The sequence below is a fragment of the Bactrocera neohumeralis genome, unplaced genomic scaffold (genome assembly GCF_024586455.1).
Source record: "Bactrocera neohumeralis isolate Rockhampton unplaced genomic scaffold, APGP_CSIRO_Bneo_wtdbg2-racon-allhic-juicebox.fasta_v2 cluster11, whole genome shotgun sequence".
In the NCBI taxonomy this organism is placed as follows: domain Eukaryota; kingdom Metazoa; phylum Arthropoda; class Insecta; order Diptera; family Tephritidae; genus Bactrocera; species Bactrocera neohumeralis.
The window spans coordinates 5,989,959-6,011,905 of NW_026089624.1; the positions used below are offsets into that span (position 1 = coordinate 5,989,959).

Below are 21,947 nucleotides of genomic sequence, written 5' to 3' on the forward strand. Positions count from 1 at the left end.
AATTATATAGTAACAGTTTGTTTTGAATTGATGGAGTGGATTTCCTACCAACTAGGTGGTAAAGTTTGCCAAATTTCATATCAAGCTCGCTCATTTTTTTTGACATGCTCTTTCCAGCGTAGTTTAGCATTTAAGGTGATACCTAAGTATTCAGCACTGTTATGATATAGTATAGGAATGTTATTTATATAAATTGGACAATATGCCGGCTTTTTCAAGGTAAAGTCGACATGAATTGATTTGATGTCGTTTAAATTGATGCGCCACTTAGATGCCCACTGAGTAATTGCGTTGACTGCTGTCTGCACTCGTCGACTAGATATTGAAGTTGACTCTCCAGCTGCTAACAAAGCTGTGTCATCCGCAAATGTCGCTGTCATATAACTAGAATCAGATGGGAGGTCACTGGTTAAAAGCAAATAAAGCATTGGCCCCAACACTTGGGGAACACCGACTTCTATCAGTTGCAAGTTTGAATATGCATCCTCTTGTTTAATGCCGAAGTATCTATCTTTTAAGTACGAAGCAATTATTTTACAAAATTGTTTGGGTAGCATGTATTTTAATTTGAACAGTAGACCCGTATGCAAACTTTGTCAAAAGCTTGAGACACGTCCAAAAAGGCCGCCGTACAAACGTTCTTTTTACCGATTGTATTTTCGATGAAATTAATGATTCGGTGTACCTGGTCAATTGTTGAATGGTGGTCATGAAAGCTAAATTGATGTGTTGGTATTAGGTGTTAATGAGCGATTATTGGTTTGAGCCTATTTATGAATACATTCTCAAAGATTTTAGATAAGGCTGGCAGCAGCGAAATTGGTCTATATGATTTAACATCGTGTACTGTATTGCCCGGCTTAAGTATCATTATAACTTCAGATACTTTACAAAGCGATGGCACGAATCTAAGGCATAAAGCACTGTTTACAATATTTACAAGTTTTTTTATACAATTTTTTGGTAAATTGCATATTTCTCCAGTTATTAAATCGTACCCAGGTGTTTTTTTGAGTCTTGTTTTCCCGATAAGATTTTTAATTTCTTTAATAGTAACAGGAGAAATGCTGATATGTGGATCCAACCAACTAGTTTCACACTTTATCTCATACCCATCGTTAGGCATAAATGTGTTTCTCAAATGATTTGCAAATACGGCAGCTTTCTGTTCACTCGTTTTGGCCCATGCAGTTTCGTTTAGTTTTAATGGTGCTACATGTTTTATTTGTTTATTAATATTTTTTGCAGCTTTCCAGAGTGAATAGTGGGTGGATTTATCAGCTGTGAGTTTAGTCAGATAAGTTTTGAAGGACAAATTTTTAAACTCTTTAATTTGTGCTCTTAGTTTCACTGCACATTTATTAAGCTCAGTTTTGGGAGCAGAGGACCTAGTTTGCTGCCATCTCCGTCGAAGCTTGCGCTTTTTATAGATACTTTCTAAGATGTGTTTTGGGTATTTGGTACCACTTAGATTCACGCGGGTATTTGGTGTACTCTTCCACGCAGCGTTTTGAATTATTTTTGTGAAATCTTCAACCTCACAGTCCAACTCAATACCAGTCGATATGTGATTAAGCTTTGGGTCGATTTTATTCACTATACTTTTAAATTTATACCAATTAGTGTATTTATTACATAACGTTGACTGGGCGGCCGAAATATTTCTGTATGAGACAGAGTTAGTAGCATTGGGGAATGGTCAGAGCTTAGGTCTGAGCAATCTTTAATATATAAATTGAGTTTCGGTAGTTTATTGATTATAAAAAAGTCAAGAAGGTCTGGCAATTTCTATGTATACTATGTAGGCCAATAAGTGGGTCTTCCTGTAGAAACAAAATTGCATCCAACTGTTTGTATAGCTTTGAGAAGTTCTCGACCTTTGGTTGTAGTTAAACGAGATCCTCAATGAGTGTGTTTTGCGTTAAAGTCGCCACCAGTGATGTACCTTCCGTCATATTTTTTTAATAAATTCCTATACGTTTCTATTTTTATATTATGTCTAGGTGACTATACAGAGCAATAAGATTCAATGGGTGATTGTGCAATTTAACTGAAATTCTTGTAGCTTGAATTTCTTCCGTCTTAATCGGATCTTCCTCGCAGTGTTCAGTATTGCTATTGATAATTATAGCGCTCCCTCCTCGTGCTGAGTTTTCCTGGTGTGGTGTGTGATATAATTCATAATTTTTAAATTTTAAAAATGAATGGTTCGTAAAATACGGTTCAGATAATAGACATATATCAATATTTCTGTCGTATTTCTTCTAATTTATTTTTACTTTTGGAAAGACCATTAGCGTTACTGTTCATCAATAAATTGTAGATGGTACTCAAGAGCGTTGAGCCGCTGATTAAAGGGCCTAAATAGTTGCTCTTGCTCATTTAGTTTATCTAAAATTTGGGATAACGGATTATTTTTTTGAATTGTATTTGTATGGCCCTGCTTAGCCATTTGCGCAAATGAAACTTTACAAGTAGAAACGGAAGGAAGGGATTTTACTTCTCCTGTGTTCACAACGGGTTTGTTCGTCGGAGCATTGGCATTCTCCTCAACTGAATTACCATTCTTTTTATCTCTCAGTTTTTGCAGTTTTTTTGCACATTTCACACACCTCGACTAACGGTACTAAGAATGGTTTTGATCTGGTGAATTTTCTTAATGTCTTCGGTAGCATCAAATACTACTAAAAACATATCTAGCGGTTTTTTAGTCGTCCATTCAAGCTTATTAATTGCATTTATGACATTAAAACCTTGAAATTTTAGATCATTTAAAATGGATTGTGTATCGCATGAGTGGTGTAAATTTTTTAGCATTACCTTTATTGGCCTGTTATATTTACTCTCGTAGCTGAGCCAAGGTATACGCATATTTTCATTAGATAAGTATTTTGTTATTGTGCGATAAGTGTTTGCATCGAAGACATTAAGTTTGTAGGCGCCGTTGCTCAAAAGCTTTATTAAAAAGTTGTTATTTATTAGATCTGCAATATTAGAATGTAATTTATTAAAATCCTTTACGTCGTTTATTGTAATAGGAGGTGGGCGGTGGGTTTTAGTATCATTGTTGGCCGCCTGCTCTTTATTTTTATTTTTCGAAGGGCTGACAATTGTTGGAGAAGTATCAGCTTTGCGTTTTTTGAAGAGCGCTTCTTTTTGAGTATCCACTCATCTTCATCGCTTCCGTATATTTGATCTACATTCATACTAGAATGTTTGCTTCAACACTCACAAGCTTGCTTTTACTAGATTTTAGTTCTTCGTTTTCTCTTTTTAATTCTATGTTATTTTTATGTAATTGATTGCACATCGCTTCCAAAACTCTAAGCCTCTCATTTATAAGTGAGGTAGTTTTTTCTAATTCTCTTATTTTATTTACTCTAATGAGCTGAGACTGTTTCTCGGAGGTTCAGCCATTTTTATTAGAAACCCATCGTTTCGTCGATAATGTAGTTTAAATAAGAAATTTTTTTTTTGTTTTTTATTTTTATGTGACCAGTATGGCAGCGCTGATTACAATTGGAAATTGTTAGAACAGAACAGCCGATTTAATACACGCAGAAAATTAATTATTTGAGTGTTTATTTGATTTGTTATTGTTTAAAAAATCAAACTTCGATAAAAAATGTAATTTGATTTGAATGATTTTCACCAATTGCTATCACTAATCCAAGAAAATCGAGGTGAAACGTGTTGAAAACATCAATGCCTCCCACGGCGAACCACCCACGAATTACCACAGATTAGATTATTTGCAAATTGTCGCAATTGGGGAGCACACTTAGAGGCTGACCGCACTCAATGATAGATAACTGGTATGTGAAAGGCTAATGAAAATATAATTTATTCCGTAGAAAAAGATGCCGAAGAAGATCTTACAGATTTAAAAGCCTCAAACGAAACAGGTCTTTACAATGGAAGACCACGACCCAACTAAACACGGCAGCAAACCACGCTGGCCGGCAGATGTAGAAAAAGAGGACAATTTAAAGCGCAAAAAGATGAAGACGAAGCTGAAGTAATGGAGCAAAGTTTAGATGAGGAAGATGGGTTTAAGGGGACAAGCCAACAGAATGGCCGTGCGATGTTGTTTAAGTTAAGCAAAATCCAAATATTACTGAGAGAGAAGTAGAAGATTATGTAGACGATGACCAGTAGCCAACAAGTACGGCACGTGAAGATACTGCACATCACAAACAACGCTGACCCGAACGGGCAGACGCTGTTGCTGGACGCATGCTATTTATACGTTTTTGTGTTCTATTTATATATGTAATAGGCATAAATATATAACACGTATAAATATAAATCAGAGATGGGCAAATGAAATGTATGGATGTATTGGTAACCGCGAGCGTAAAGTGGCTACCATGGGACAAAGAACATTTGCAGTCAGTTGATTAACAAACAACAGCGAAGCAACATCGTGCGCCGCTTGGTTGTTTTATGATACTATTTATGCGCGTACCTATGTATATGTGTTTGTTCAAAATGAATGACAGATATTGCTTTATGCTTTCCGATGCCTTTGGTAATATGCAATGTCTATTGTGTAATATGTGTGTAAAGGGGACCCGGGGATATAATTTTAGGAGGCACTATAATACCTTTCATAAATACTTTGAGAAATATTAGGGTATTGAGAGAGATAATATGTTTTTTGAAAAAAAAATTCCCTTTTGCAGAAGTATAAGGATTGGGTTTTCCAAGTTGAAAACGATTTATTCAAAGAAGTTGTAACCCGGTTAAATGTGATGCAAACCAATATGAATTAAAAATCCAGTCAGATTTAATAATTCTTAGAAGGGAAATGTCATTTAATGATAAAAAGGATATTACCGATTTCTGGAGGAACTTAGAAAGCACATTTTATCCGCAGCTTAAAGAAATTTTCCTCAAGGTTTTATCATTTTTCCCCTCAACCTTCTTTTGTGAACACATTTTTTCTGATATGAAATTCATCTGTTCCAAGCAAAGAAGCAGGTTAACTACTAGAAATTTATCGAATGCAATTTTAATAAGAAACTGTCACAAAAGAATAGAATTAATGTAGGCATTCAAAATAATAAAAATTAAAAAAAATTAATTTTTTGGGGCGCCCAGAAACAACCCCGTTTTGACGAAAACCCTAATGTAAGTGAATATATTTCAAAGCAAAGGTGTTTTTGGACGCCGAGGCAAGCCTTATTTTTAAGCATGATTTCTCGAGAACTTCACAATTTCAACTTTATCTTAAAATTTCCGCTAACTAGTTTGCTAGTAAAAGTAGTCAACTCAAACCCAATTTACCCCACCAAAGGTATCTGAAATTATAACATTTTATTTATGTTATACATTTCAAATGGGGCAAAAATATACTAGGGCATAACAAAACATCAACATACCGACTACCTACGCTACCTCGTTGCTGTCTGCAGCGCAACTGGCAGGAAAATCAATTCATTATCCCACAGTGCAAAACTGGTTTTTTCGCTCTCAATAGCGACTGAAATAAGAGCATAAGAATACGTTTGCTGAGAGTAACTGCTCATGTGAGTCAAAACGCCCATGTATGATATAGATATATTATAGCAGATACAAGGCTATTTTCATCGCGAGGTAGGTGAGTAACGGTTCAGGAGTTTCGGACATGCGGATTTGTAAATAGTAGCGAAGCGGCATGGATATTACTCGGTTTACCGTGACCTGAACGGCACCCATCAGTTACCGATTTTGCTGTGCACCTCCCGTACGGAGAACGCGTGTATTTTACAGAGGCAAACTTGCGAGATCGTGTTGTAAAAACGCATGGCTCAAGGCTTTGTTGTTGTGAGTTTAATTAGAGCGGCTATAACTGAGTCTAGACACTTCGCAGAAGTTGTTATTGATGTCGGCGAAGGTTATTAATTATTATTTCCGAGGTTACAAGAAAAACTGGCTAACGAGAGGTGGTTGAGCGAAAAAGATATCATGGCGCCCGAAAACGACTACAGTTTCCTTTGAACGTTGCTTTCTATATCACAATAAATAAAAGTCAAGGACAAACTGTAAAAGTAATCGGTATTCACCTCCGACGGACAATTGTATGTGGGTTGCTCGTGTGTGTCGGTAGCAAGAAATCCTTTTTATTTACGTAGAAAACAATAAGTTTTGCATTGTTGTTTACCGTGATGTGCTGCAGTAAAATAATTTTTAGCCCTCTACGACGCGAAGTAAAAAACATTCATCAAATTTTGTAAATTGATCTTACCGAAGTTCAAATGTAATTTACTTTCCTTCGGAAATTGTGAATAGCCATTATTGTACTATTAGTACACAATTTATTTTCGGCGGGTAACACCGCGCGGCAAAGCTGGTCATTAATAAAACACCGGAAGGTGCATAGCCATCGTGAACCGTTATGTGATATGTCAACATTTGAACGTCGCAAATGTGATGACTGCATACTTTTGTCGTACGGGAATATGCTAAGGTTATTGAATTGTTTGACAGGTGTCATGCCAACCAAACAAAAAAATTAAGCCTCGTTCACAACAAATGTTCTCCACCAACATATTTGTATCTTATCACTCACTTCATATCAATTATCAAAATTAGTAAATTAAAAATGAAAAAAAAGAAATAATAAAATCAGAATGCTTACTAGATTTCGTGTCTGTTAATTATTGTACCACCAGAGGTAAGATATTATCGTACAGCTCGTATGCTCGTATACATCTCAATACTAATAATAATTTACCGTAATTCATTTTCAAATTGTTGCTATTTAAACATTATGAATTTTTCAAGTAATATTACTTTTCCCTTTTTTCTTATAAATTATTTTCTAATAATTTACGCTGTCTGTTGATGTGTTAATATGATTAAACGAGTTGTGTCTAACCGCTCAGTTTTCAAAAGTTGGGAATTCGAAAACTGTTTTAAATTTAATCAACTCATTTAACGAATAGGAATCTAGTAAAATCATGATGTCAATACGTTAATTCAAATCTTCTTCTGAATTTCAGCAAATTTTTAAAGTGACAATCTGAAACCAAAAAAAAAAAAAAACAAATTACTAATCTAAAATAATCAAATATCACTTCCGGCCAAGCTATTTTGGAAGCCGGGTCGGCAAAAGTCCAATATCGCCGAAAGTAATTTGATTTTTGGAAAACCCTCTAGTAGAGATATTATTGAATAGTTAAACACTGAAAATATAAAAAAACACCGATCGAATAATTTCTAGAACAGAATACTCATCAATTTTTGGCATTAGTTAACTATACTTTAGAACATGTTTCCACGAAATTTTATTAAAACAATTCAAACTATGCCCAAACTGCTGACACGAAACTTTAGATGGAATAATGAAACCCGTTACATGCATATGAGAGGAGGTACTTCGTGAATACGTTTTTGGCATTAAACTATAGTATATCAAACATACAACATTTTAGTTGAAATTTTTATTCGGTATTATCGATATAAACTCAATCCATTAAAAAAAATTGTAGAAATATGATTGATCTCAATTTTTTGCTTACAAAACTGTGCCAATGCTTCTCCTTTACTGCTGTAGAAACCCCTTACGGTTATCGTCGAGTTAACAACAGCGCGCCAGTCATTTCTTTTTTTCGCTACGGGGCGCCAATTGGATATTCCAAGCGAAGCCAGGTCCTTCTTCACCTGAATCTTCCAATGGATTGGAGGTCTTTCTCTTCATCTGCTTCCCCCGGCGGGTATTGCGTCGAATACTTTCGAAGCTGAAGTGTTTTCGTCCATTCAGACAACATGACCAAGCCGCTTTCGTTTAATTCGCTGAACTATGTCAATGTCGTCATATATATCATACAACTCATCGTTCCATCGAAAGCGATTTTCGCCGTGACCAACGCGCAAAGGACCGTAAATCTTTCGCAGAACTTTTCTCCCGAAAACGCGCAACGTCGACTTATCGGTTGCTGTCATCGTCCATGCCTCTGCTCCATATAGTAGGACTTATAGAGTTTTGTTGTTGTTCGCCGAGAGGAGACTTTTCCTACTTAGTCCGCACCTCTTGGCAAGAGATATTCTGCCTGTCAAAAGCAGCATTGAAATCGACGAAGAGGTGGTGCGCGTCGATTCTCGTTTCGCGGGTCTTTTCCAAAATTTGGCGCATGGTGAATATCTGATCAGTTGATGATTTGCCAGGCCTAAAGCTACACTGATGGGGTCATGGGTAGAAGTTCACGCAAGTGAGGAAAGGTCTCTAATCGCCATTCACTTGGGAGTGGCTAGAAACGATTCTTTTACACATGGCTCAAGTAGCTCACGACTTCCGGTCTTTGACCAAGTATCCTCTGAGTAGCCTAAGAACAGCCGTTTGAAGGCGAGCTAAAGTGAGAAGGCGAAATATTCCCTACACAGGATTGTGCGCCTGTTTCGCGACCCGCCACGTAAAAAAACACCCCCCATAAAAAGATGCTACAAGCTTCGTATGAGTGACCCCTCCTTTTGATCAAAAACCAAACTCTATAAGTCACTCATAATTCCCGTCCTGCTATATGGTGCAGAGGCTTGGACTATGACAACAACTGATGAGTTGACATTGCGCGTTTTCGGGAGAAAAGTTCTGCGAAAGATTTACGGTCCTTTGCGCGTTGGCCACGGCGAAAATCGCTTTCGATGGAACGATGAGCTGTATGATATATATGACGACATTGACATAGTTCAGCGAATTAAACGACAGCGGCTACGCTGGCTAGGTCATGTTGTCCGAATGGACGAAAACACTCTAGCTCTAAAAGTATTCGAACGATCAGGTGGAGAAGGACCTCGCTACGCTTGTAATGTCCAATTGGCGCCATGAAGCTAAAAGTAGAAACGACTGGCGCGCTGTTGATAACTCGGCTATAATCGCGTAAGCGATGTCTAAACCAATTAAGAAGAGGAAGAAAGCCACACTGATAAAGTCCAATCAGTTTGTTGACGATGGGCTTTAATCTTTCACACAATTCGCTCAATAGAACCTTATACTCGTACGCGATGTTTAGGAGACTTATCCAACGGTAGTTGGTGCAGATTGTGGGGTTTTCCTTTTTGTGGATTGGGCAGAGCACACTTAAATTCCAATCGTTGGGCATGCTTTCGTTCGACCATATTCTACGACAAAGATGATGCATGCTTCTTATCATTTCTTCGCCACCGCGTTTATATAGCTCGGCCGGCAATCCATCGCCTCCCGCCGTCTTGCTGTTCTTCGGGGTGAGTAATTTTTATGCGAATTTTTCATGGTAAGGCAATGGAATGTCTGCTCAATCGTCATCGACTGAGGAACCGGGTTCGTCTTCGCCTGGCGTTATATTTTCACTGCCATTCAGCAGGCTGGAGAAGTGTTCCCTCCATAATTTTAGAATGCTGTGGGCATCAGTCACTAAATCACTTTTGAGTGTTCTACAAGAGTATGTCCCGGTCTTGAAACCTTCCGTTCGTCGCCACATTTTTTTCGTAGAATTTTCAAGCATTACCCCTGTCGGCGAGCTTGTCAAGATCTTCGTCTTCACGCATTCCGGTATCGCTCTTTCTTCGTCTGCAAACGCGTCTCGCTTCCCTGTTCAACTGTCGGTATCTATTCCATCCCGCACGTGTTGTGGTCGATCGAAACGTTGCGAGGTAGGCAGTCTGTTTTCTCTCCGCTGCGACACGGCACTCCTCGTCGTACCAGCTGTTCTTTTGCATTTTCCGAAATCCAATGGTTTCGGTTACACCTTTACGTAAGGAGTTTAAAATGCATCATACCACAGTTCCCTTATACGGAGTTGTTGACGAGTGCTCTCAGAGAGCAGGTGTGCAAGTCGAGTAGAGAGTCGTTCGGCTGTCTGTTATGATTGCAGCTTCTCGACGTCGAACCTTCCTTGTGCTTGTTGACGTGCGTCTTTTGCTGTACAGAGGCGGGTGCGTATCTTAGCTGCAACGAACTGGTGGTCGGACCGATGTTATGATCTCGGAGATCATAGAAAAAGACGTGCCTGCCGTCTATCACCACATGATCGATCTCGTTGGTGGCTTTTCGATCCGGAGGCAACCAGGTAGCTTAATGAATTTTCTTATACTGGAATCAAGTACTAAAGATAACCATATTTCGAGCTCCGGCGAAGTCGATCAGCCTCAACCCATTTGGGCCTCCTCGTGGAGGCCGAATTTACCGACTGTTGTGGCAAAGAGACCTTCCTTACCCACCGGGACCTACTCGTCTCAGTCCTTGTCCCGTCCATCGCATTTCTTGGACGGCGGTGATGTCAGGCTTTTCTCTAATGACGACATCAACCAGCTGGGCCAGCGGCACCTTCTCAACTAAAGGACCGGACATTCCAGGTGCATGCCCTCAATTCGTAGTACTTATTTCGTTTGCCATGGTCGCCATCAAAAGAGGGGTCACTCATCCGAGGTTTGTTGCTTCTTTTCACTGGGGGTATTTTTTTACGTGGCGGATCCCAAACCTAGCGCACAACCGTATATAGGGATTTTTTACTTAACTTCATTTAATTTTCCGAAGATATATTACGTATTAACTGATGTACTATACATACAGTGGGGAGCACAAATGGGTAATAGTCTTAATTTTTTTTATTCTTTTAGCTCATGTTCAATTCTAAATAATACTAAAACATAAAATGTAAAAATTCTAAAAAAAAGTAAAAAAAATTAAAACAGTTCACATGTACTCAATTATACACCTGTTACGATTTCAACAAAAACAAGAAAAAACGTTAACTTCGGTTGCACCGAAGCTAAATACCCTTCACAGGTGCATTTCTGTTAGTAACTATGTGTTCAGTTTGTATGGAAGCTATATGCTATAGTAATCCGTTCTAAACTAGTTTTTTAGAGATTACATTGTTGCCTTAAAAAATAACATATACCAAATTTCGTAAATATATCTTGTGAAAGTTGTCCATACAAGAAGTTGATTCCGATCGTTCAGTTTGTATGGCAGCTATATGCTATAGTTAACCGATCTGAACAATTTCTTCGGAGATTACATTGTTTCCTTAGAAAATAACATATACCAAATTTCGTGAATATATCTTGTCAAATGTGCAAGTTGTCCATACAAGAACTTGATTCCGATCGTTCAGTTTGTATGGCAGCTATATGCTATAGTTAATCGATCTGAACAATTTCTTCGGAGATTACATTGTTTCCTTAGAAAATAACATGTACCAAATTTCGTGAATATATCTTGTCAAATGTGAAAGTTGTCCATACAAGAACTTGATTCCGATCGTTCAGTTTGTATGGCAGCTATATGTTATAGTGGCCCGATATCGGCCGTTCCGACAAATGAGCAGTTTCTTGAAGAGAAAATGACGTTTGAATGAATTTGCAAAACGATATCTTAAAAACTGAGAGACTAGTTCGTATATATACAGACAGACGGACAGACGGACATGGCTAAATCGACTCAGCTCGACATACTGATCATGTATATATATACTTTATTGGGTCTCCGACGATTCCTTCTGGGTGTTACAAACTTCGTGACAAACTTAATATACCCTGTTCAGGGTATAATTAAAGTTTACCGTAAGTTTGCATTTTTCACGACATAAATAAAATATTTAATTGATATTGTGCTTAAGTGCGCCTGGTAAGAACTATTACATTAATTTCATAGCTACTCAAAATAATGAAGAAACTGTAACCACTCATTGATGGGATTATTATATTCTTTAAAAGAGCAGGTCTTCCACACAAATAATATCTAAAGATCTTAAAATAAACCAAGAGTTAGGAAAAGGCAAACTATTTCAGGTGAGAACCACTTGACACCAAAATACGCATTAATGTAAATAAATAAGCTTGTTAGTAAATGGAATGACAAATAAGCTTTCCACGTCATTGGTTATATTGCAGCGGTAAAAAGCAAATAAACTGCATTGTTAGTAAATAATGTCAAGGCACGGTTGAAACTCGCCACAGAACACCGAAAGTGGATGGCAGATGACTGAAAGCTTGTAATCTGTTCAGACGAATCAAAATTGAATCGTTTTCAGTCAGCTGTCAAACAATATAGCTGGCATCGCTTTGGGAAAACTGTCCAAATGAGCCTTGTTACAAAAACAGTAAAGTATGGTGGGGAGCCTTATGTTTTGTGGTTACTTCACATGGTGGCATGTTGTACCTCTACAGCAGTGGTCGGCAAGTGCCGAGTGCACGCATACAAAAATATTCTTGCTTGTGTATGTGGCAAAAATACTCATTGCCGCTGTCAAATTGTACACCCAAAAAATTTTGCGCGCAAATAATATATATTTTTTAGAAAATTTCACAGAAAACTTTAAAAACAACTGAGAAGTATTATATATTACAAAATAAAAAATATCAGAACTGCTTTTCGAAAACTTGAAAAATCATTCCCTTGTAAGGGGTAGAAGTCTGAAAAAATGTTAAACGTATTTTGAATAATATTGGAAAAATGCGCAAAGCTAATTCGATTCACCTTGCAGTGCTAGCGCACCGTAAAGTGACGTGATAGGTCGCGTGGATTATATAAGTATGTACATATGTTATTTTCAAGCTTAAAAATAAAACACACTAATCCACATATTTGCTTACTTCTTTGTTTATTGTTTACTTCAGGTATTTTTCATTATAACTAAGAAAAAAACGTAAATGTATTTCATTTCACTAAAATTATAAAAAAAAAATAAAAACTTCAATTTGTTAATCATAAAAAGTTTATGCATATGTAATCCGCACAACCACTGCAGGGTTAAATATATGAATATTTAATTAAAAAAAAAATATTATAAATATTATTTGAAATTATAGGTTAACTTTGCGTTCACTGTTTGCACCTGAAATTTAACCATTAAACAGTTCTTAAAATGTCATCAGTTCATATCAGTTTTGTTAAGTTTAATTCTCATGAGGTCTTCTAAATTCGTGTCTGTTAAACGATTCCTATGTTTGCTTTTAATGATTTTTAACCCATTTACAACCAAGGAGTCAAAAAATAAGTTTATTTTAAATTTTCAGTTTTTTATTGATTTATACCATCGCAGAGATGAACAAAAAAAATTTTTTTTTTTTTCTTACATATACGAAAATTTCGCTGTACCCACACGAGTACAATGGTCAAAAGTGTATAAAATATTTATGAGTGGGCTATTTTAAAACAGTCGCGTTCCACGCACGAAGCAGTACCACATAGCTCGCAAATCCACCTGATTCGTTTATGGCAGACTCTGCATCTAAGAGGCTTGAGGATTCTCTTTGGAAAATGTGCTCCTCCAGCTGTAGAAACACTTGGAGCTAACGCGCGCTTAGAATATCTTTTCAATGTGTAGTGTCGTAGGTAGTATCGCGTAATGTCACGTTGAAACTCAAGCAAATCTTTGGTACTATTATTCACGTCTTTGTACAGCTTCCAAGCGTTTACCATTGTGGAGCACATCATCGAAGTAAACAGCGGCCACCACCATTTTTTGCCTCGAATCCCAATTTTGTATACATTTACGGCCTGATCATGTACATAGATCAACACCGCCCATACCGTGGTTGTAATTTGAAAGTAAATTTGGCTGAGGTATACTTATCTTTTTTTGTTCCAGTTTTGACTAACGCTTTACGTATTACAACGGTTCAACCGTATCAAAATTAGTTCCCATAGTTACGACATTATTGTCATTCCACTTGACAAACAATATTTTATTATTGTGGTCGTATTTGATCTTAAAATATCCTCTTGCTTGTTTTTGGAAATATTTTTTTGGATTCAAAGGACATTTTTTAGTTCTATTTTCTCTCGTTGCTCCTACGGCTTTATCAAACAGTGTCTCAAATACCTCAACGGGACTTCTACCATCCAAATACATTTTCATTTACATCTTATTTTCTATATATATAGTAGTCGAATCCATTGTCAAGTTGCATGCTTCGTTGTTCCAAATAGGGCTTACAGAACGTATTTCAGCACCCATTCTTTGTAGCTGGGCAACTTCGCTGTCAAAGTTTATGCTGTTATTGAATACTTCAACGCATCCAGCAACGTCGCCAGGCAAGTTTATTTCATTTATGTTATCTTCATCACCTTCCTCTTCGTCAGTATCGACGTCAGGAGGAATCATAACGATATCGACGTCATCTGCCTCATCATCATCCGCGATGTCAGCTAAAGCCTGTGAAAGTTGTTTATATCTCTTTCCATAAAAACACGAAGTGGAAATAGCCATCCTAACCTTCACATTTTGCCATTGTACCTAAGCGGGTACACAACTTTTAAAAGGCACATACCTCAAATAAGAATAGGTTTTTCAAATGGGTTTTTTTGTAAAATTGATCTCTTTAGTCTTATCTCACACAACACACAATTTTAAAACTAACAATTCACAGATAATAGCTCATCAACAGCAAAATAATGACTAAAGACACAAAATCACACAATATGAAAAAACCGCGCAGAAGTTGACGCCACAAAAAGTGCCGTTATGGATTCGCGTGAAGCGAATGTATTTTTTTTTTGTTGTTTCTAGGAATAAAACTACGCATATGATCAAAAATTTGTGTGCAAATACTTAGCATTGAGTTACGCCACATGCCTAAACTTGACTGATTTTCTGTACACAAACGAGTACAATGGTTGTAAATGGGTTAATATAGAAAAAGCGTTTTCGCACATATAGGTGGTGCCAAACATTGAATAGAGCTTATATATTTCGGTTGTGCAATTTGGGTATTTTTTTTACATATTTGCTTCCAAAACTCCTTTCCCGTCGCCAAAGGTAATGAGACATCTTCTATCATTTGTTGTATTTCTTTTCTAATTGCAGGGCTTTGATTTTGTACATCAGAAACATAAGTGTTATTGTGAAGGTCTATAGCCGGTAATATTTTATTAAAATCTTCAAATCTCTTGTTTATGTTGTGAAATATTTCCTCACTTGTTGTAAAGAATTCTTGAAATAAAGAATCTGAAATACATAAATTAAATGATCCAGTTTTCGGCAGTGAGCTTATATTTTTATTTCTTAATTTTTCATTTAAAATTTGTAATTTTCTTTTGAAATTGTTAATAATTGGAAATAATTCAAATATATGTTTATTTTCGCCCTGCAGTGCAAGATTAAGTTCATTAATCAGATTACAAAAGTCAGTAAGGAATGCTAGTCTGATTAAAAAATCGTTCTCGCTTAAATGACCCGATAATCTTTTAGAATCTGGAGACTGATCCAGTTTTAAGAACTCTAAAATTTCGCATCGAAGTTCAAAAAACCTTTCTAGACTTCTTCCTCTGCTAAGCCACCTTACTTCTGTGAATAACAGTAAATCACCGTAGTCAGCTTCAACCTCCTCAAGAAATGTTTTAAATTTTCTATGATTTAACGCATTGTGACCCCCTCTTATTTTATTTATAATTTCTACACATATTTTCATCACATCATTCAAGCATAAATTTTTAGCAAATAAGGCTCGCTGATGTATAATGCAATGAAATGTTGGCACATCAATATGTTTGGTTAAATGCCCATTAAAGCCCTTCTTTTTTTCCACCATCACCTTTGCTCCATCTGTGCAGACAGCACTCAATTTATTTTTGTCAATAATTGAAAAAACTCTCTCATTAACAGCTTCCCACAATGTTTGCCCATTTACATGACCATGCAAAGAAACTAACCCAGCAAAATCCTCATGAGTAACCAAATTTTCGTGGACTGTTTTCAAAAAAATTATTAATTGGCATGTATTACCTATGTCAGTACTGTCATCTAAACAAATAGAAAAAAAAAACAAACATTCCTGAAGGCGTTTTTTCAAATCCTCAAATAAAAAATTACTTATTTTTGCTGTACGGCAATTCTGGCTGATAATGGAATCGTTTCAGCAAGCAAAGCCATATCTTTGCCACTTTGGCCAAAGCAATTTAAAACATTTTCAACAAGATTTTTTACAAAAGGACCGTCTTCATGTGGACGACATTTCTTTGCCAATGCAAGCGCAACAACATAAGAGGCTTTTAATATTTGGCGTTCTTCACAATTTTGATTATGATCTGGCTGTTTTAAAAATTTATTGAACACTTTGGCTTTCATTTCGACAAGTAGTTCCGCTCTTTCATCATTTTTGTACTTTTCATAATCAATATGGTGTGACATGTAGTGCCTTCTTATGTTATATTTGCTGAATTTTGCTAATTGTGTCGAACAAATGTAGCATTGCGGCTTTTTTAAATAATTTTCAAAGAAAAAAAACATCAATTCCCAAGAATTGTCAAACATATTTTTGCAGTGTAGCGCGCATAATGTTGCTTTAACAAAAGTCAAGCAGAGACTAGCTGCTTTGTGTATACAAATCTCTTGTGTACATGTGAATTGCCGATCGTGTCTGTGTAAAAACACGATTGCAGTCGGGCCCGCGGGTCTATGGGCTGCCGACCACTGCTCTACAGAAAAAGCAGACTTTTGTAGAAACATATATCCGATTTTGTGGAGAGAAGCCATTTAGTATAGAATTGAACATGAACTAAAATGATAAAAACTATTTCAAATTTTCTTTACTAAATATAATGTTATGGAGATATACAAGATGTGTTCCAAAGTAAATAGGACTTAAAAAAAACAGAACAAATGTTTTTTTTCGGCAAAATCAATTTATTTTATTCAAAATAGTCTCCTTCTGCTTCAATACAGCTTTTTGCACAGTCTAAAAGCATGTCGAACGAGTGTTTTAGCTCGTTGGCCGGTATGTCCGCCAGTATGCCGGTGCAAGCTTTTTGAATGGCCTCTACGTCTACATAACGCTTTCCTTTCATAAGCAAATGCATTTTGAGGAAAAGTAAGAAGTCGCACGGTGCCATATCAGGTGAATACGGGGAGAATGGTTAAAATGTGATATTTGGTCAAATAATCGTCCTTCGAATGTTGGATTCTGAGAAATTTTTGGTCGTCAGTCAATTTGTGCGCTAATTCCATTTCCATGCATTTCAATGATGATTTCGGCTGATTTTTGATGAATTCACGCACAGTTTCAATGGAATTTCTGGTGATCACGGATTTTGATTGGCCCACATATTGATCGTCACTTATGTCCTCAAGACCACTTTGAAAGCGTTGAAAACGTTGAAACCGCGCACTCTGCTACGGGATAGGCAATCTTCGCCATAAACTTGTTTCATCAATTGAAACGTTTCGGTAAAAGTTTTACCAATTTTAAAACAAAATTTAATATTGGCACCGCTTACGCGATTATAGCCGAGTTAACAACAGCGCGCCAGTCGTTTCTTCTTTTCGCTACGTGGCGCCAATTGGATATTCCAGGCGAAGCCAGGTCCTTCTCCACTTGGTCCTTCCAACGGAGTGGAGGTCTTCCTCTTCCTCTGCTTCCCCCGGCGGGTACTGCGTCGAATACTTTCAGAGCTGGAGTGTTTTCGTAAATCCGGACATCATGACCTAACCAGCGTAGCCGCTGTCTTTTAATTCGCTGAAATATGTTAATGTCGTCGAATATCTCGTACAGCTCATCGTTCCATCGAATGCGATATTCGCCGTGGCCAACGCGTTGGTCCTTCCAACGGAGTGGAGGTCTTCTTCTTCCTCTGCTTCCCCCGGCGGGTACTGCGTCGAATACTTTCAGAGCTGGAGTGTTTTCATCCATCCGGACAACATGACCTAGCCAGCGTAGCCGCTGTCTTTTAATTCGCTGAACTATGTCAATGTCGTCGTATATCTCGTACAGCTCATCGTTCCATCGAATGCGATATTCGCCGTGGCCAATACGCAAAGGACCATAAATCCTTCGCAGAACTTTTCTCTCGAAAACTCGCAACGTCGACTCATCAGTTTTTGTCATCGTCCAAGCCTCTGCACCATATAGCAAGACGGGAATTATGAGTGACTTATAGAGTTTGGTTTTTGTTCGTCAAGAGAAGACTTTGCTTCTGAATTGCCTACTCAGTCCGAAGTAGCCTCTGTTGGCAAGAGTTATCCTGCGTTGGATTTCCAGCCTGACATTATTGGTGGTGCCAAGATAGACGAAATTATTTACGACTTCAAAGTTATGACTGTCCACAGTGACCTGAGAGCCAAGTCGAGAGTGTGTCGACTGTTTGTTTGATGACAGGAGATATTTCGTCTTGCCCTCGTTCACTGCCAGACCCATTTGCATTGCTTCCTTGTCCAGTCTGGAGAAAGCAGAACTAACGGCGTGGGTGTTGAGGCCGATGATATCAATATCATCCCTATATCACTATGTATGCTTAAATCTTTCAAACTACGCAACGGATTTTGGTGCGATTATTTTAATAGATAGTATTTGAAGAGAAAGGTTTATATGCATAGTAACCATCCTTTAAATAGTGGAGAAATATTGTTATATTTGGCGTTTCTAATGTAATGTCGTAAATAATTAAATGTTTTTCCGCTTACATTGCAAACTCAGGCTGAGCATTACGAGATTTATCAAAATAATGTACTATGTGTTGAACACATTGAAAAGGTTTCCGCGATGGTATTTGTCTATCTCTTATGAATATCCCACAATAAAAGTTTTTCTGAAATCGGTATAGGGCGTTCTTAGACGGCGAACGAGTGGTTGACAGTTGTCTCCGAGCACCTGGAGAGTCAGGACAAACATTTTCCCGCGACGTGTTTCTGTGAGTGGTGCAAGCCGAAAATGCAGCATCCGTTGAACAGAGTTACGCGACTAAATTCTGTGAGAAACTCGGTTAATCTGCGACACAGACATTTGATATGATCAAGCAGACTTACCCAGATTTTTCTTTAGCAAGAAATGGTGTGTTTCGGTGGCACCAGGCCTCTATGGAGGACCTGGAAGAGGTCGCTGATGAGTGAGCAAATCCAAAGTGAAAACGATACTCATTGTCTTTTTTGACATTAAAGGCTTCGTCCACCATGAATTTGTTCCTGCTGTACCAACCGTCAACGCCAAGTTTTACGTAGAAGTTCTCAAGAGGCTCAAATGAAGGGTCAATCGAGTCCGAGAAGACATCGCAACCGATTGAAAGTTTCACCACTACAAGGCCGACATCTAAATGCTTTCGCAGTTGCCCTACAGCCCAGATGTGGCCCCGAACTGAAAATGCCGATGAATGGCAAGCATTTTGAGACGACAGAGGGGATCCAAGCAACATGCACCTCGGCTCTCAAGGCTAAGGAGAATGCCTTCCGTGACGCCTTCAATGCTTGGAATTCACGCTGGCAGCGCTGCATCGACGCAGAAGGAACCTATTTTGAAAGTTTTTAAAGAATTGTAAGGATTGGTTCAATAAATTTTTTTCAAATCGACTCTCAGTCCTATTACTTTCCGGACAAACCATGTAACTCAAGAACAGCTGAACCGATTCGGCTAAAAATTGGTGGGGAGGTTGCCTAGAGCCAGGTTACGAACAAAGGATACTTTTTATCTCTTTATGTTAAAAGTCAATACAATTAATATTTCAAATCAGAAGCATGTGTTCAAAGTTCATGTAAGAATCATTTGAAACTTGTATTACTTCAAATAAAAGAAATAAGCAAAAAATAACAGCACAGAGCTAATGAAGGAGCACACTAATTTTTGAATGCATGCATACTTAGTGTATGGATTATACTGATTTTTATTCCTGCACCAGGCAGTTTGTATTAGGACGAACCCGTCCGATATTTTTAATATCTCCACAAAAAATGGCATTGATATTTTCGTCGTCAAGGCATTGCTAAGTAGCTAGATTATGGGCGAAGGACGCAAATACATTCATAACAAACCAAACGCCACACCTAACATAAAGAAAGCGGAATAACTGCAATGCTAATAAAAAGATTTATAACAATTTCAGATATATAGAAATATTTTCGAAGCATTGCAAAACGCAGTACAATATTTAAAAGGAAACGATGAAATATATGCGTACAATTTCAAACTGATCCTTCCTTAAAAATTATTCAATTGCTAAATATTGGGAATGAAAAATAGTACTGCAACCAAATACGCAGTGCAATGGCTCAGTAATCAGTCGATTAATATTTTACCACGTACATCATAAAAGACTGATGCCATAACCTTACCAGCCGACTTTTTCGTCTTTCCACGCTTGAGAACTGGTTCATCATGTGCAGTCCACTATGCTGACTATCGATTGAACTCCAGTGTGAAATAATGGAGTCATATTTCTTTTGTCATACACCGACGCAAAAATTCGGTTTTATAACAATTAAAGAGCACTCAAATACTCCTCTGGACCATAGGAGTTTGGAGTCTAATCTTCTCCCGTCTGTATAAGTTGAAACAGCTAAAATAGAGCCATGTGACTTGATTTCCATTGCCTTTATTGCCATAGTCTTTATTGCCTACCCCTGCAGTATTGTTTTGAAATAACAATGCTTAGAAAAAAAATGCTCATAGAGTCCAAAACCAGCGTTTGAAAAGCTACGCTACTCCCGTAACATTTCATTTTGCTATTGCTAGCGCTCTCTCTTTGACGGAAGCCGTAGCAAAACAATCAAGGGTGTTGTAGAATCCAAGACAGAATTTCTTAACTGTCAGAATTGCAAACCGATTCAGATTTTTAAAGGTGTCACAGAATCTGTTTGTTTTTTCGTCTTTTCGAACATACGCAAAACCAATATTAGAAACATCTGCTTACTACATCAGTAAAGTGAAAACATTTGGAAGCAATTCTATTAAAGTTTTTAATGAGTTCCGATTTAAAGGAAGATTTTAAGAGGTAACATTTATCGAATGAATAAAGACACATTTGGGTGCTAAATTACGTTTTGTACATCTTTTTTAAATATCCGGATTTGTTCCCAAAAACTTAACAGTTTAGATATTTCGTATATTATTCTTATGTTTTTCCCTATAGAAATAAAGATAAATTATTTTTTAAATTTTATTAATTAAATAAAATAACTTGATATTTTAACTTACATTCCAAGTCTGTCAGCGACTATCTCCTTGCTTTGTTTCTGATAGAAAAACCGATACAAAATCTCTTTCGAACATCAAACCAATAATATCTGAATTCATGACACCTACTACGTTTTTATCGGTTTCAATTCTGATTACTACAACTATAAGATTCCACGACACCCCTGAATATTTTATTTAGAAAAAAAAATATCTAAATCAAAAACTTATTTTATTCAGCCAGTGTTTAAATTAAATAAAAATACAAACCTATGTTATTCAGTCACAGTATTAAAATTAATGTATTAAGTAGTAATAAGTAAATAATAAGGAGTAAGAACATATGCGTATAGAAACATAAATTAATCCTCCTCTTCAAATAAATTTAAATTATTTATAGCACTATCTAAATTAATTGAGCTAAGCTGAACAAGAAGTATATTTTAGAAGAACTGTAGCACATTAAAATTTTAATTAGCTCTGCTCTCATACCGCTCCCAATTTTTTGCTACCGCTACGCCAGAGCACGGTACTTAATTTGCCTAAAACATTGCAGTATTATAACATATATAACATTAAAAAAAATACTAAATAATATAAGATACACTATTAATTTACACTATTCAATAAATTATAAATATGTAAGCATATTTTAATTGTACTTTTATAAAATATTTGTTTTGAATAAGTTTTTAAGCACGCTTTGACTGTACTCATTTAAATTGAAATAATTTTCTAACATTTCTTTTCTTGTTTTCCATACACACACCATGCACTCGTTGGCTAGGCTGTTTTATATTGCATTGCCTTTCAAGCTTCAAAACAGAATATGTATAGTATATATTGTTGAGAGAAATGAACAAATTATGTTTGTTTGGGTTTTTTGGCTTCGATGTTATACAAGTTAACTGCTGACATTGCTGTAAATGATATGAAACAATGTACGAATACGAATTATAAATTTTATTGAAGTATTTTATGAGAATTTCAATTTTTAGTACACTATTAGCTGTGCAACAACCATTGTAATATAGAATGCATTTTGTGTACCCTCAGCTACTTTTACTTAACAATATACAACGCAAAATCGAATAAAGAATCAA

At 36.8% G+C, this 21,947-nt stretch overlaps 2 protein-coding genes across 17 annotated transcripts in view; both read right to left on the reverse strand.

Moving 5' to 3' along the window:
* LOC126765715 (craniofacial development protein 2-like) overlaps positions 1-21,947 on the reverse strand; it is a 358,631-nt gene that overhangs the window by 181,649 nt on the left and 155,035 nt on the right. The window lies entirely within an intron of this gene.
* Positions 1-21,947, reverse strand: part of LOC126765740 (uncharacterized) — a 113,416-nt gene that overhangs the window by 50,975 nt on the left and 40,494 nt on the right. For 5 of the 16 annotated variants that reach the window (XR_007668540.1, XR_007668547.1, XR_007668542.1 and 2 more), the window contains exon 6: positions 21,118-21,764. The exons of 8 other annotated variants lie outside the window; for them this stretch is intronic. The gene's annotated coding sequence lies outside the window, so the exon portion shown is untranslated. Of the gene's footprint in view, positions 1-14,890; positions 14,916-16,555; positions 18,650-18,707; positions 19,185-20,247; positions 20,795-20,865; positions 21,765-21,947 lie in introns of those variants that run through there. 3 more of the 16 variants (XR_007668543.1, XR_007668541.1, XR_007668546.1) reach the window with 3 other exon arrangements.